General features: G+C 44.5%; 1 long non-coding RNA gene across 1 annotated transcript in view; it reads left to right on the top strand.

The window, feature by feature from the left end:
* Positions 1-12,536, top strand: part of LOC135220909 (uncharacterized) — a 59,322-nt gene that overhangs the window by 36,698 nt on the left and 10,088 nt on the right. The window lies entirely within an intron of this gene.

The raw sequence follows: 12,536 nt of genomic DNA, 5'->3' as shown, positions 1-12,536 counted from the left end.
TCCTCGGAAAGGATTCTTGGATGAAAAGTGAATCCGGAGACATGCCAAGATACATGAAGTTTAATGGGAGCTTCTTTCAAATGCAGTGCAAAAAACCATCAGTTTCGAGGATACAAAGAATCTCGAATGCCGATTACCTCTTGATAACACCGTCTTGAAACTGAAGCAAGAGCACCAAGCCCGCCACTAAAACAGTCAATGGAAGATAACCTCCGTGCAAGGTTTACTAAAGAACACCCAACATACATGGGCACAAATGACAAAGCATTAAAGTTGGGCGACAAATTAAGAAACCTACCCAAAAGTATCTCCACAATTTGTGATATTCATGACCGTTTAGAATTTCACGGTAATTAATTACAGGACCTGTTATAATATACGTACTCTGCTTGTGGACAAAAATGATATTGTTATGTTACAATAAGTTTCATACATACTTACCTGGCAGATATATACATAGCTAAGACTCCGTCGTCCCCGACAGAAATTCAAATTTCGCGCCACTCGCTACAGGTAGGTCAGGTGATCTACCGGCCTGCCCTGGGTGGCAGGACTAGGAACCATCCCCGTTTTCTATCATATTTTCTCTCTTCCACCTGTCTCCTGCGGGGAGGCTGGGTGGGCCTTTAATTGTATATATCTGCCAGGTAAGTATGTATGAAACTTTATTGTAACATAACAATATCATTTTCATACAATCAACTTACCTGTCAGATATATACATAGCTGATTGGCACCCTTCGGTGGAGGGTAAGAGACAGCTACTATATGGAATAGACAGGTAAACAACATATGTTGTAGGTATAAATAAAACCTTGGTTCCTACCTGATAGGTGGTAGACTTGGTGGGTGTTTGCCCAGTAGTCTGCAACCCCTTTAAGAAACTTTAGCGAGATATGTGATCTATGGCCAAGAGTTCTTGTGGGTCTGCCGATGGGGGTCTTACCCACTTACTCAGCAGAGCCTAAAGGACTTTGTCAATGGGTGCTGATCCACTTATATGACAATACACCTTAAGAAGGAGCACACAACCAATCCCGACCACCTGATCCTAACCATGTGTTAGAACTAAGGATTGTTACGAGTTATCCCCGAACTCGCCACAACAACCGTAACTCAAAAACCACTACGCACACATACATAATTTTCCAAAAAAAAATTATACTCAACTAATTGGATATGACGAGAATTCTCTTATGAACAACATAGACGGCCGCCCGTGCGAGCCTGAATCCTCCATTGTTCGAAGAGATTCTCGACCATATCCAACAGAAGAACGTATATACATATTAGGATTGGTGTCGGCTCCCGTACCCAGAATCGTATCTGCCGATACGATAGGACCTAGAGAAAAGCACTTCTCATACGTCACACGCACGTCTTAAGTAATGAGATGCAAATACCGAGTTGCATCTCCAATATGTCGTATCTAATATGTTTTTTTAAGCGACCTATTCTTATAAAACGAGAGAGACGTCGCAACCGCTCGTACTTCATGAGCTTTTACCCTCAGAAGTTGTAATTGTTCGTCCGGACAAACCTTGTGAGCGTCCGTAATGACGTTTCTTACAAAGAACGCTAGAGCGTTCTTTGACATCAGTCTTGTGGGGTCTTTTACCGCGCACCAAAGACCTTGTCTAGAGCCTCCCAACTGACGCTTCCTCTGAAGATAGAACTTTAGAGCTCTAACAGGGCATAGAGACCTCTCTGCTTCTCTGCCTACGAGACTAGACATTCCTTTGATTTCGAATGACCTAGGCCAGGGATTCGTGGGATTCTCGTTTTTCGCTAAAAACAGAGTCTTAAACGAGCAAATCGCCGAGTCTCCCTTGAATCCTACTTTATCCTGCAGAGCTTGTAACTCACTAATTCTTTTTGCCGTTGCTAACGATATAAGAAATAGGCATTTTCTAGTTACGTCTCTAAATGAGGCCTGATGAGGAGGTTCAAATTTATCCGCAAGACAGGTATGTTGATTTGGGACTACGTCCAAGTTCCAGTTCGAGGTACTGGCTCCTTAGACTTTGACGTCTCAAATGATCTTATGAGATCGTGGAGATCTTTGTTATTTGCCAGATCTAAACCTCTGTTCCTGAACACAGCCGAGAGCATACTCCTGTATCCCTTTATTGTGGATACAGCTAGATGCGATTTTACTCTCAAGAATAGCAGGAAATCAGCAATTTCCGCTATAGAGGTAGAGGAGGAGGACAACTTCTTGGCTCTACACCACCTTCTAAAGACCTCCCACTTCGACTGGTATACTTTCGAAGTGGAGGTTCTGCGAGCTCTCGCGATTGCGCTTGCCACTTCGCGAGAAAAGCCTCTCGCTCTGACAAGTCTTTCGATAGTCGAAAGGCAGTCAGAGCGAGAGCGGGGAGGTTTTGATGGTACCTCTTGAAGTGTGTTGTTTGAGAAGATCCGTCCTTCTTGGTAGGGATCTTGGAAAGTCTACGATCCACTCTACCACCTCCGTGAACCATTCCTGGGCCGGCCAAAAGGGGGCTATTAAAGTCATCCTCGTCTCTTTTGACGCCACAAACTTTTTCAATACTAACCCCAGGATTTTGAATGGGGGAAAAGCGTACACGTCCACTCGAGACCAGTTTAGCAGGAAGGCGTCTACCATAATTGCTCTTGGGTCTTCCACGACCGAGCAAAACACTGGGAGCCTTTTTTGAAATGTATGTTGCGAATAGATCCACGTGAGGAGTTCCCCACAGAGACCAGAGATCGCGACATACTTCCTCGTGCAGAGTCCATTCTGTATGAAGGACCTGGTTCCTCCTGCTGAGCCTGTCCGCCCTCACATTCCTTACTCCCTGTACGAACCTTGTCAGCAGGGAGATGTTCCTGTGGAGAGTTCAAAGTAATAAGTCCCTCGTGAGTTCGTAAAGGAACGAGGAGTGAGTCCCTCCCTGTTTTCGAATGTAGGCAAGTGCGGTGGTGTTGTCCACGTTTACTTGTACTACCTTGTCTCTCACCAGAGGTTCCTCGAGCTCTTCAAAGCCAGGTGAACGGCGAAGAGCTCTTTGCAATTTATGTGCCAGGACACCTGTGCTGGTTCCCAGGTGCCTGACACTTCCTCCGAGCCTAATGTCGCTCCCCAACCCGTCTCCGACGCGTCGGAGAACAACACTAGGTCTGGGTTCTTTGAACTTAGAGAGACCCCTTTGTTCTCTTCCAGAGGACGCAACCACCACTGTAGGTGTGTCTTTACCTCCATTGGAATGGGGAAAACGTCCGACAGTTGTCCGTTTTTCCAGCTCCAAGACTTCTTGAGGAAGAATTGAAGTGGACGGATATGAAGTCTTCCGAGATGGAAGAATTGTTCCAGCGAGGAAAGCGTCCCCAGAAGGCTCAACCATTCCCTCGCTGACGTTTGCTGTTTCTCTAAGAAGAGAGAGATTATCCTCAAACCTTTCTCTGTTCTCTCTTGCGAAGGAAAAACTCGAAAACCCCGAGAATCCATCCGAATCCCCAGATAGACTAGGTCTTGTCTGGGGGTCATCTGAGACTTCTCGAGGTTCACAAGCAATCCCAACGCCTTGGTCAATTGTAGTGTTAACTTTAGGTCCTCCAAACACTGTCTCTCCGATCTGGCCCTGATGAGCCAGTCGTCTAGGTACATCGAGACATTCACTCCTTTGAGATGAAGAAATCTCGCCACATTCCTCATCAGGCTTGTGAAGACCTGAGGAGCTGTGGACAGGCCGAAACACAAGGCTCTGAACTGAAAGATCCTTCCCCCCGTCATGAAACGGAGGTACTTCTTCGATGAAGGGTGGATCGGGACGTGAAAGTAGGCGTCTTGGAGATCTAGAGACACCATCCAATCTCCTTGTCGTAATGACGCTAGGACTGAAGCAGAAGTCTCCATGGAGAACTTCTCCTTCTGAACAAAACTTTGTTCAGAGCGCTGACGTCTAGTACTGGTCTCCAGCCTCCCGAGGCTTTCGCCACTAGAAAAAGGCGATTGTAAAACCCCGGGGAGTTTTGATCCAGTACTAGTTCTACTGCACTCTTGTCCCACATTTGTTCCACCATTGATCGAAGAGTATCCCTCAGTACAGGATCCATTGTACTTGGGCTGATAGTTCCCTCGGTATAGACTTAGGGGCGGAGTATTCAGGAAAGGGATACGATATCCCTTCCTTATGATCTTTAGTGAAGACGCGTCCGCGTCTATCAGTGTCCAGGCTTCCACGAATTCCAGGAGTCTGGCACCTACTGGTGTTTGGAGGAGAATTGTTTCATTTGCCCTTTTTAAAGGGACGAAAGGCGGACCTACCTCTTCTCTCTGGAGCCTTCCTTCTTGCGGGAGGTCTGGAGATCGGACCACCTCGAAAGGGCTGCCTAGAAGTGCTAGGTTCTTTCTTGTCCGACACTAAAGCAGGTTTCTTCTTCCTAGCAGACTGCGTCAGAAGATCCTGTGTCGCCTTCTCAGTTAAAGAGTGAGCTACATCCTTCACTAACTTAGAAGGAAACAAAAAGTCCGAAAGAGGTGCATATAGCAGAGCTGCCCTCTGCGCATGAGAGACTGCCTTTGTTAAGAAGGCGCCATACACTGTCCTTTTCTTCAAAAGACCTGCTCCAAATAATGCAGAGACTTCCAAAGATCCATCCTGTACTGCTTTGTCGATGCACGACAAAATGGATAGCAAGGCTTCAGGTTCGATTCCCTGCGAATCGTGAGCTTTCTTGGACATCACCCCAAGGGACCAATCTAAGAAGTTGAATACTTCCAATACATGGAACAGTCCCTTGAGGAGATGATCCAGTTCCGAAATACTCCAAGTAATGCGGGCAGAATTAAGACTAGGACGCCTTGAAGCGTCAACTAACGTCGAAAAGTCTGCCTCCGTAGTAGAAGGGAGAGCGATACCCATATCCTCCCCCGTCTTGTACCATATGCCTCTTTTCCCAGCTAACCTTGCTGGAGGCATGCAGAAGATACGTCCTGGTTAAGTCTTTCTTCGACTTCATCCAGGCGTCTAAGGCGTGTAAAGCCCGCTTCATCGAGATGGTGGGCTTCATCTTCAGAAAAGACGAAGTCTTCTTCGCCTTCGCACTCGAAAAGAGCGAGCGCGGAGAAGGAGGAGCAGCCGGAGTCAACTCGTCTCCGTATTCCTCCAGAAGCATGGTAGTCAACACCTTATAGTTTGACAAGCCCTCTCTTCCAAGATCTTCATCCTCCGAGTTTCGTTCGAACTCGTGATAATCCTGAGTTTCTGTTCTCCTTTCAGAACTTTCTTCTTCTGGGGAGACAAACTCCTGATCGGAGAGGGGGGGCTAAGGGAATGAAAGTCTTTCCTTTTTCCCTGTTCTGATCGACTTGGAAGGCGTCACAAACCTGCGGCTTCTCTCGCGCTTTTAGAAGACGTCATGTATGACGCTTTTCCCCCCGCTCTCCGAGCGTCACGGTCATGTATGACGTCTCTTGTTGACGTTTAGATGACGCTTCGCGTCTGGAAGACGCTTCGCTTTCTAAGGGCTTCCTACTCGGCGTCACAATCTTGGACGGAGCGTCACGTCTACGATCTTCTTGATTTGACGCTTCACTTCTAAAAGACGTCTTCCGAGCAGGAGCGAGAGGACGAGACTTTCTTAATAGGAAGCGTCACGTCCTTCCGACGGGGCGCTAAAACTCCCACAAGAGATGATAGTTGTTCTTGCACCGCCATAATGATCTTCCTTGACGCTTCTCCTACTTCTAGCGCCTGACGCCCTTCGTCATCACTAGGGGAAGAAGCATGATAAGGTACTTCCTCATAAGCGTCAGGTGACGTTGACGCCACCTTCGCCTTCTTGATAGCAGACGGGGCGTCATCAGAGAAGCGCTCCGGGCTAGAGTCGATATCTTGCTTCATATGACGCTTCAGCGGTCTCGATAAGGTCGACTCCTTCCACCCTCGTTAGGTGAGGGAGAGGGAGAGGACGAGAAAAACACTCGCGAAGGACGCTTTTCCTGTAGCGTCCTTGAGCTGGCTGCCATGAAGCAAAGCTAGCTGAAGGGACGTCTGACCGTTGGGGATTCCCTCCGACCTCCTTAAGGCTTTCGACTTTCCTTCTCCTCTGGGCATGTGAGCTTGGAAGAGGTCTAGGCCTGGGAGCGCCGCAGGGACGATCAAACGCCCCCTCCACAACACTGATAGGGCTCACTTCACTAAAATTTTCACTCTCACTAGCCTTATTACCTTTCGAGTCCGCCATCTTGGACTTCATGTCTCGAATTGTCGCTTTTAGATTGGCGATTTCCGAAGCCGAATCGAAAAGACACTCTGAGAATGAGATTTATAGGGAGATTCTCCAGCAGTAGGGTATAAGAAATTATCATTAAAAGGCTCAATAGGCCTTGAATTCACACCTTTCAGTCTTCTAACTCTATCCCTCTCTAACTTCTTCAAATAAGAAGTCAAAGTCTTCCATTCTTCTGCATTCAAACCCTCGCATTCCTTACAAGTGTTAGTAGCAGAACACTGCACCCCCCTACATTTACGGCATACAGTGTGAGGATCAACCGAAGCTTTCGGTATCCTCACCCTGCAGCCTACATTCACACACATTCTCACACTCACATTAGAATCAGACATCCTGAGAAAAATCCAAAAAGAGTTATTCCAAAAACAGTCCACAGTAGCGAATGCCAAAACACGATCCAAATACGTCACCAAAAGTCGAAAAAACGTTGATCAAATGTTGAAAAGAATCCAAGTCAGGAGGTAATAACAACATGTTGATACCACCGGCGACAGAGAAAATATGATAGAAAACGGGGATGGTTCCTAGTCCTGCCACCCAGGGCAGGCCGGTAGATCACCTGACCTACCTGTAGCGAGTGGCGCGAAATTTGAATTTCTGTCGGGGACGACGGAGTCTTAGCTATGTATATATCTGACAGGTAAGTTGATTGTATGAAACTTCACATTACACGCTCAGTAGTACATGAAACCAACTAATGGGCTTTTAGTCTTTACTAAGTAGGTACACAGAGTGAGTTAGCTCACTAAGGTGTTTGAATACAAAATGTAGAAGCACCATCTAGGATCAAAAGGAAGGATAGCCTGAACCTCCTTGAAATGGGGGTGGTCTCCGCTACTAACCACAACTGGAAGTTCTGGAATGACGGAAACTCGTGAAGGAAACCTTTGTGAAATGGAAAGGTAATTGTGTCAGAGCTGTTAGATGATTTGCAAGACCCGTATCTTGTCCACATTCAAAATTATCATCATTATTATTATGTTAACGCCAAGTGTAAGTCTATTACTATATTACAGACCCTTAACCTTCTACCAGGTTTAGTCATTACTTAAAAATCAGACCACAAGACGGTTGCAACAACCGCAGAACTGTAGTCTTGTATGAGAAGCAGTAAATCAGTAGGGCGAGCTCAGGACTTAAACGGAATCGGGCCATGTAAATTGAAGTGTTAATTTTTTTTTAGCAGCGGTTCAGTTATAATAAGGCCAAGATAAGCAAAAATTTATATTCTAAAATGATAAAATAGTAAATCCAGATGGGTAGTAATCGGAAATTCAATTTCTAACGCTATCCATTAGGCGTGGACTTTAAATAGCAAGTTAATTCAACTTGCATAACGCCTTAGTGTTTGGCATGAGTGGCAACTTTTAATAAGGCAAACACACCAACTGCTGGAATACGTTATATATCAAGAAAATGTTCTCACTGACTATTGTGTTGTGGTTTGACCTGCCCGTAGACTGGGCGGGTACATTAGGATCAACAAACAATAGCGACATCTGCCTGAGTGCTCACTTCAACACCATGATTACGACTACATTCTAGACCAGGTGTTTTTAACAGGTTATTCATACCCTTTAGGGGTATGGGACTTGATCTCTGAATATTTGTATATATTCGATTTTAATGTGTCAGTGTATACGTTGGTTACAATGATAAATTATGAATTAGAACTGTCATTCCATATTTTAAGCGACTTATATAGGTGGTACTACTCTAAACTCCGGCGAATGAAAAATATTAAGTAAAATCAACAAATGTTATTTCTTAAGAAGGATACATTCATCATTAAATGATGAAAGTTGATTACAAATAAGATTTTATGATACAGAAGAAAACCTTAAATTGCACCTTACCAAATTACTCTGTTTACATTTTGTAAATAAATAGTTCTATAAAACTATAAATGCTTTTGATTTCCTTGCATGTTCTATTCCTAGTTATTCATACCTAAAGTATGTAGTAAACTAAATATATTAAGCTATATTGTCAGCAAATAAGACTAAGTGGACTTTTAAGAAAAAGGGTATATTTATTGAGGGTCTGGAGTCATCAAAAAGTTAAGAACCCTTGGTCTAGAAACACATATAGATAAGCCCTACCTATTGCTTAAGTAGTTGACGATTACAAGAACGCTCAGACAAATGCAATACGAATTCTTACAACTGCCTGTCTGCAAACATCAACAATGAATCAGCTGTGGTAACATCGAAACAAAAAGTCAGTCAACGCCTTGGTTTGCATGTCTGATCCGCAGTAATCCTCAGACACAGGTTATCTTGGAGTTCTTATTATCTTGGAGTTCTTAAAACTCCAAACATGAGTTAAAGAAACATGCAACAACGTTTAGTAGTCTGGTGTGAGGGGCAACGGATGACAATGCAGCTCGAGGAGCCAGCATGATAAGAGACTGGACAGTATTCGATATTAGTTCAACCCCATAAATGATTGGACTGACAGATGAATGGAAAGTACGGACTGAACTAAAACCCGACTAATTCTGCTATCGTAAAGACCTGTCCACACGATCGGGCCTGATCGGCGGACTTCCCCTCTAACGGGCACACGTTGACGGGCAAACCGTCAAATTGCCCGATGGCTTGAGCTTCGACCCTAGCAGACTTACGTGAACCATATACATTTCTTTTACCGAGCCATTCTTTGCACCATATTCTCTTCTATTTCATTACACACAAACCAATTATCATTCTACACTATCTTCTTCTTTGCGGTAGGCACCATTTTTATCGTACCGCACTGAACACACTACTGGCATCGTCGGGCACGCCCGACCTCTATATCGCCTCACCCGTGTGGACAACATTCACTGATAAGCCCGTCAACCCTGGAGCACGCCGATCAGGCCCGGTCGTGTGGACAGGCCTTAACATGCAAGGTCTGTGTCAATACATGCTTACGCTAACCTATTTAAGAGATTGAGATGGCATGACAGAGCCTGATGTGTAAGGAGAAACTTCAAGGAAAGCATTAAAATGCACATTGGGCAAATCCAAATCCTGGTTTCCAACAACACTAGTAAAAGATTTAGCAGAGTTGATGTTGCCTAACTGAACTTTTAACAGAAAATCTTTGAAACAAACTAATTTATAACAGGTACATTATTTGCTTCTCTAACCTAGCCACATGGGGGGGCAACCAAGTCCTTATGGGTGCCGGTCCCAAGCCGGATAAATAGGGAGGGTTGGTGTCAGGAGGGCATCCGGCTGTAAAAATCTGTGCAAAACCAAAAATGGAATGAGCCGAAATATGGAAAGAGGTAATGCTAGGGCGTACTCCGTAAACGACGCACAGAGACATCGCCTAACTCTGTGGTAAGGCGAGGGCTACTGCATCAGGAGCGGGTGGGTCAGCTAAAGAAGTCGAGCTCATTGGGTTCAGAGTATGTCAGCTAAATGTTGGGTCCATGACTGGGAGAGGTAGAGAATTGGCTGACTTGATGAGAGAAAAGAAAGTAGATGTTGTGTGTGTGCAAAAAAGAAAACGCGGTGGAAAGGAAATAAAGCTAAAGAGTTGGGAGATGGATATAAGCTGTATTATAGTGGAGCAAATAAACAAGGTAGGGAAATGGAGTTGGCATAGTACTGTCTAGTGAACTAAAGAACCTCGGTGAATAGAAGTGCATAGAAAGAAAGACCGTATCATCAGATTGAAGATATGTTATGGAGGAGAGATTCTGAATATTATAAGCGCATATGCACCACAAGTTGGTTGCACAGAAGAAGAGAAGGGAAATTTCTGGAGAGACATGGATGGAATAATGTCAAGAACGGAAGAGCATGAGAGGGTGATAGTTGGGGCAGATTTGAATGGCCATGTCGGAAGTGAAAATGAGGCGATTGGGCGGGTGCATGGGGGCCATGGAATTGGGGAGAGAAACCCAGAAGGAGAGAGTGTAGTGGACTTTGCTGTGTCATTCACATGGCAATAGTAAACACATTTTTTTGAGAAGAAAAGGGAACACCTAATAACATATAGGAGTGGGGGAAGAATTCTCCCAGATAGACTATTTCTTGTATAAAAGGATAAATCTGGTTGGAGGTCAAGAACTGCAAAGTTATTCCAGGCGACCATGTAGCCCCCCAACACAGGCTGCTATGTATGGACTTGAAGTTGAAAAGGGAAAGAAAAACCAAAGCTAAAGGGATAAGGAAAATTAAATAAATGGTACGAATTACAGAAGGAAGGGGATAAGAAGAGAGAGTTTAAGAGGAGGGTTTTGGAGGATATTGATATAGGGATTGAAGATTGTTCAAGAATGGTGGGCACGAAATGCAGCAGTAATAAGAAAGGCATGGAAAGGAGCTGCTAGGAGAGACATCTGGTATCATATGGGAAGAAAAGGATAGTTTGGTGGTGGGATGAAGACATTGAGAAAGTAGTAAAAGATAAGAAGGAGGCAAAGAAAAGATGGGGAGATCACAGTCAGTGGAAGACAGAAATAGGTACAGAGAGAAAAACAACGGTGGTGAAAAAACCGGTGGGGTAGCCCAAGCTAAAGCAAAGTCGTATGATGATGTGTATAATGAGCTGGGGACAAAGGAAGGATTAAAGAAGATGATGAAGCTATCAAAGGCTAGAAATAAGAGCACCAAAGATATAACAAACATCAAACAAATAAAGAATCAAGAGGGTGTAGTGCTTAGAAAGGAGAGACATTGTGAAGAGATGGAAAGAATATTTCGAACAGTTGTTAAATGAAGAAAATAATAGACTAATAGAGAGGATGGGCAAGTGAACATGGCATGGTAATGAGGTTTTCTAGGCAAGAGGTACTAAATGCACTGAAGAAGATGAAGAATGGGAAGGCACCGGACCAGACATGATCCCTGGTGGAGGCATGGAAAGCATTATGGAGATGAAGGAGTGGATATACTGTACGATCTTATGATAAAGATCCTTGAACAGGAAAAGATACCAAATGAGTGGCGTGGGAGTATATTGATCCAATTTTTAAAGGGAAAGGAGATGTCCAGAGTGTGGTAATTATAGGGGCATTAAATTGATGTCCCACACTTTGAAGATACTGGAAAGGATGATAGATGCTAGACTGAGAGAAGAAGTACAAATAGGTAAAGAGCAGATGGGATTTATGAAGGGAAGGGGAACAACAGATGGTATATTTTGTCTGAGGCAAATAATGGAGAAATTCGGGGAAAGACAAAGGGACCTACATATGGTATTCATTGACCTTGAAAAGGCTTATGACAGAGTCCCGAGACAAGAGGTATGGAGGAGCCTGAGGGAGAAGATGGTGCCAGAGAAGTATGTGCGATTGATACAAGAGATGTACCGGAATGATATTTACCAGAGTGAGGAGCAGTGTTGGGGAGACAGAAGGTTTTGAGGTGAGAGTAGGATTACACCAGGGGTCGGCTCTGAGCCCATTTATCTTTAACATAGTGAATGGATGTTATAATAGAGGAAGTAAGGGAGACAGTACCATGGAACATATTGTATGCGGATGATATTGTTCTGTGTGCAGAGAGCAGGAAGATCTGGAAGTGAAATTGGAAAGATGGAGACAAGTACTGGAGGACAGAGGAATGAGAATAAGTAGATCCAAGACAGAATATATCGTGTACCACCACTGAGGGGGATGATAGAGAAAGTATTCAGCTTGGTGGAGAGCAAATAAGGAGAGTTGATAAGTTTAAGTATTTGGGATCTTTTGTTAACGCTGGAGGAAGTATGGAAGAAGAAGTAAAACATCGGGTACAGGCAGGCTGGAACAACTGGAGAGCGCCTCGGGAGTTCTTGTGACAAAAGAGTGCCGCTTAGGTTAAAAGGAAAATTTCACAAGACGGTGGTAAGAACAGCATGCTGTATGGTACGGAAACAGCAAGCATGAGAAAAGCGAGCAGAAGAAGATGGATGTGGCAGAAATGAGAATGCTTAGGTGGATGTCTGGGTAACAAGAGGGATAGGATCAGAAATGACTACATAAGGGGGTCAACTAAGGTGGTGGAAGTATCAAAGAAAGTGCAGGAGGGGAGGCTGAGATGGTATGGACACCTGTTGAGGAGAGATGAGGGACACGCTGGGAGACATACTATGGGAGTGGAGGTGCAAGGAAGAAGAAAGAGAGGGAGACCAAGAAAGAGATGAAAGGACTGTTGGGATGGAGTGGAGAGGAGAATTTACATGAGAAAGGGAATTGATGGAGGCAGAAGCGCAAGATTAGAATAGATGGAGGAAACGGCTCATCCGAAACGGCGACCCCACATATCCAAAAAAATCCGGTTTAAGAGATTGAG

Source organism: Macrobrachium nipponense, chromosome 2 (assembly GCF_015104395.2).
Source record: "Macrobrachium nipponense isolate FS-2020 chromosome 2, ASM1510439v2, whole genome shotgun sequence".
Classification (NCBI taxonomy): domain Eukaryota; kingdom Metazoa; phylum Arthropoda; class Malacostraca; order Decapoda; family Palaemonidae; genus Macrobrachium; species Macrobrachium nipponense.
The sequence above is the reverse complement of the archived record's forward strand: the minus strand, read 5'-3'. Positions and strand labels throughout refer to the sequence as shown.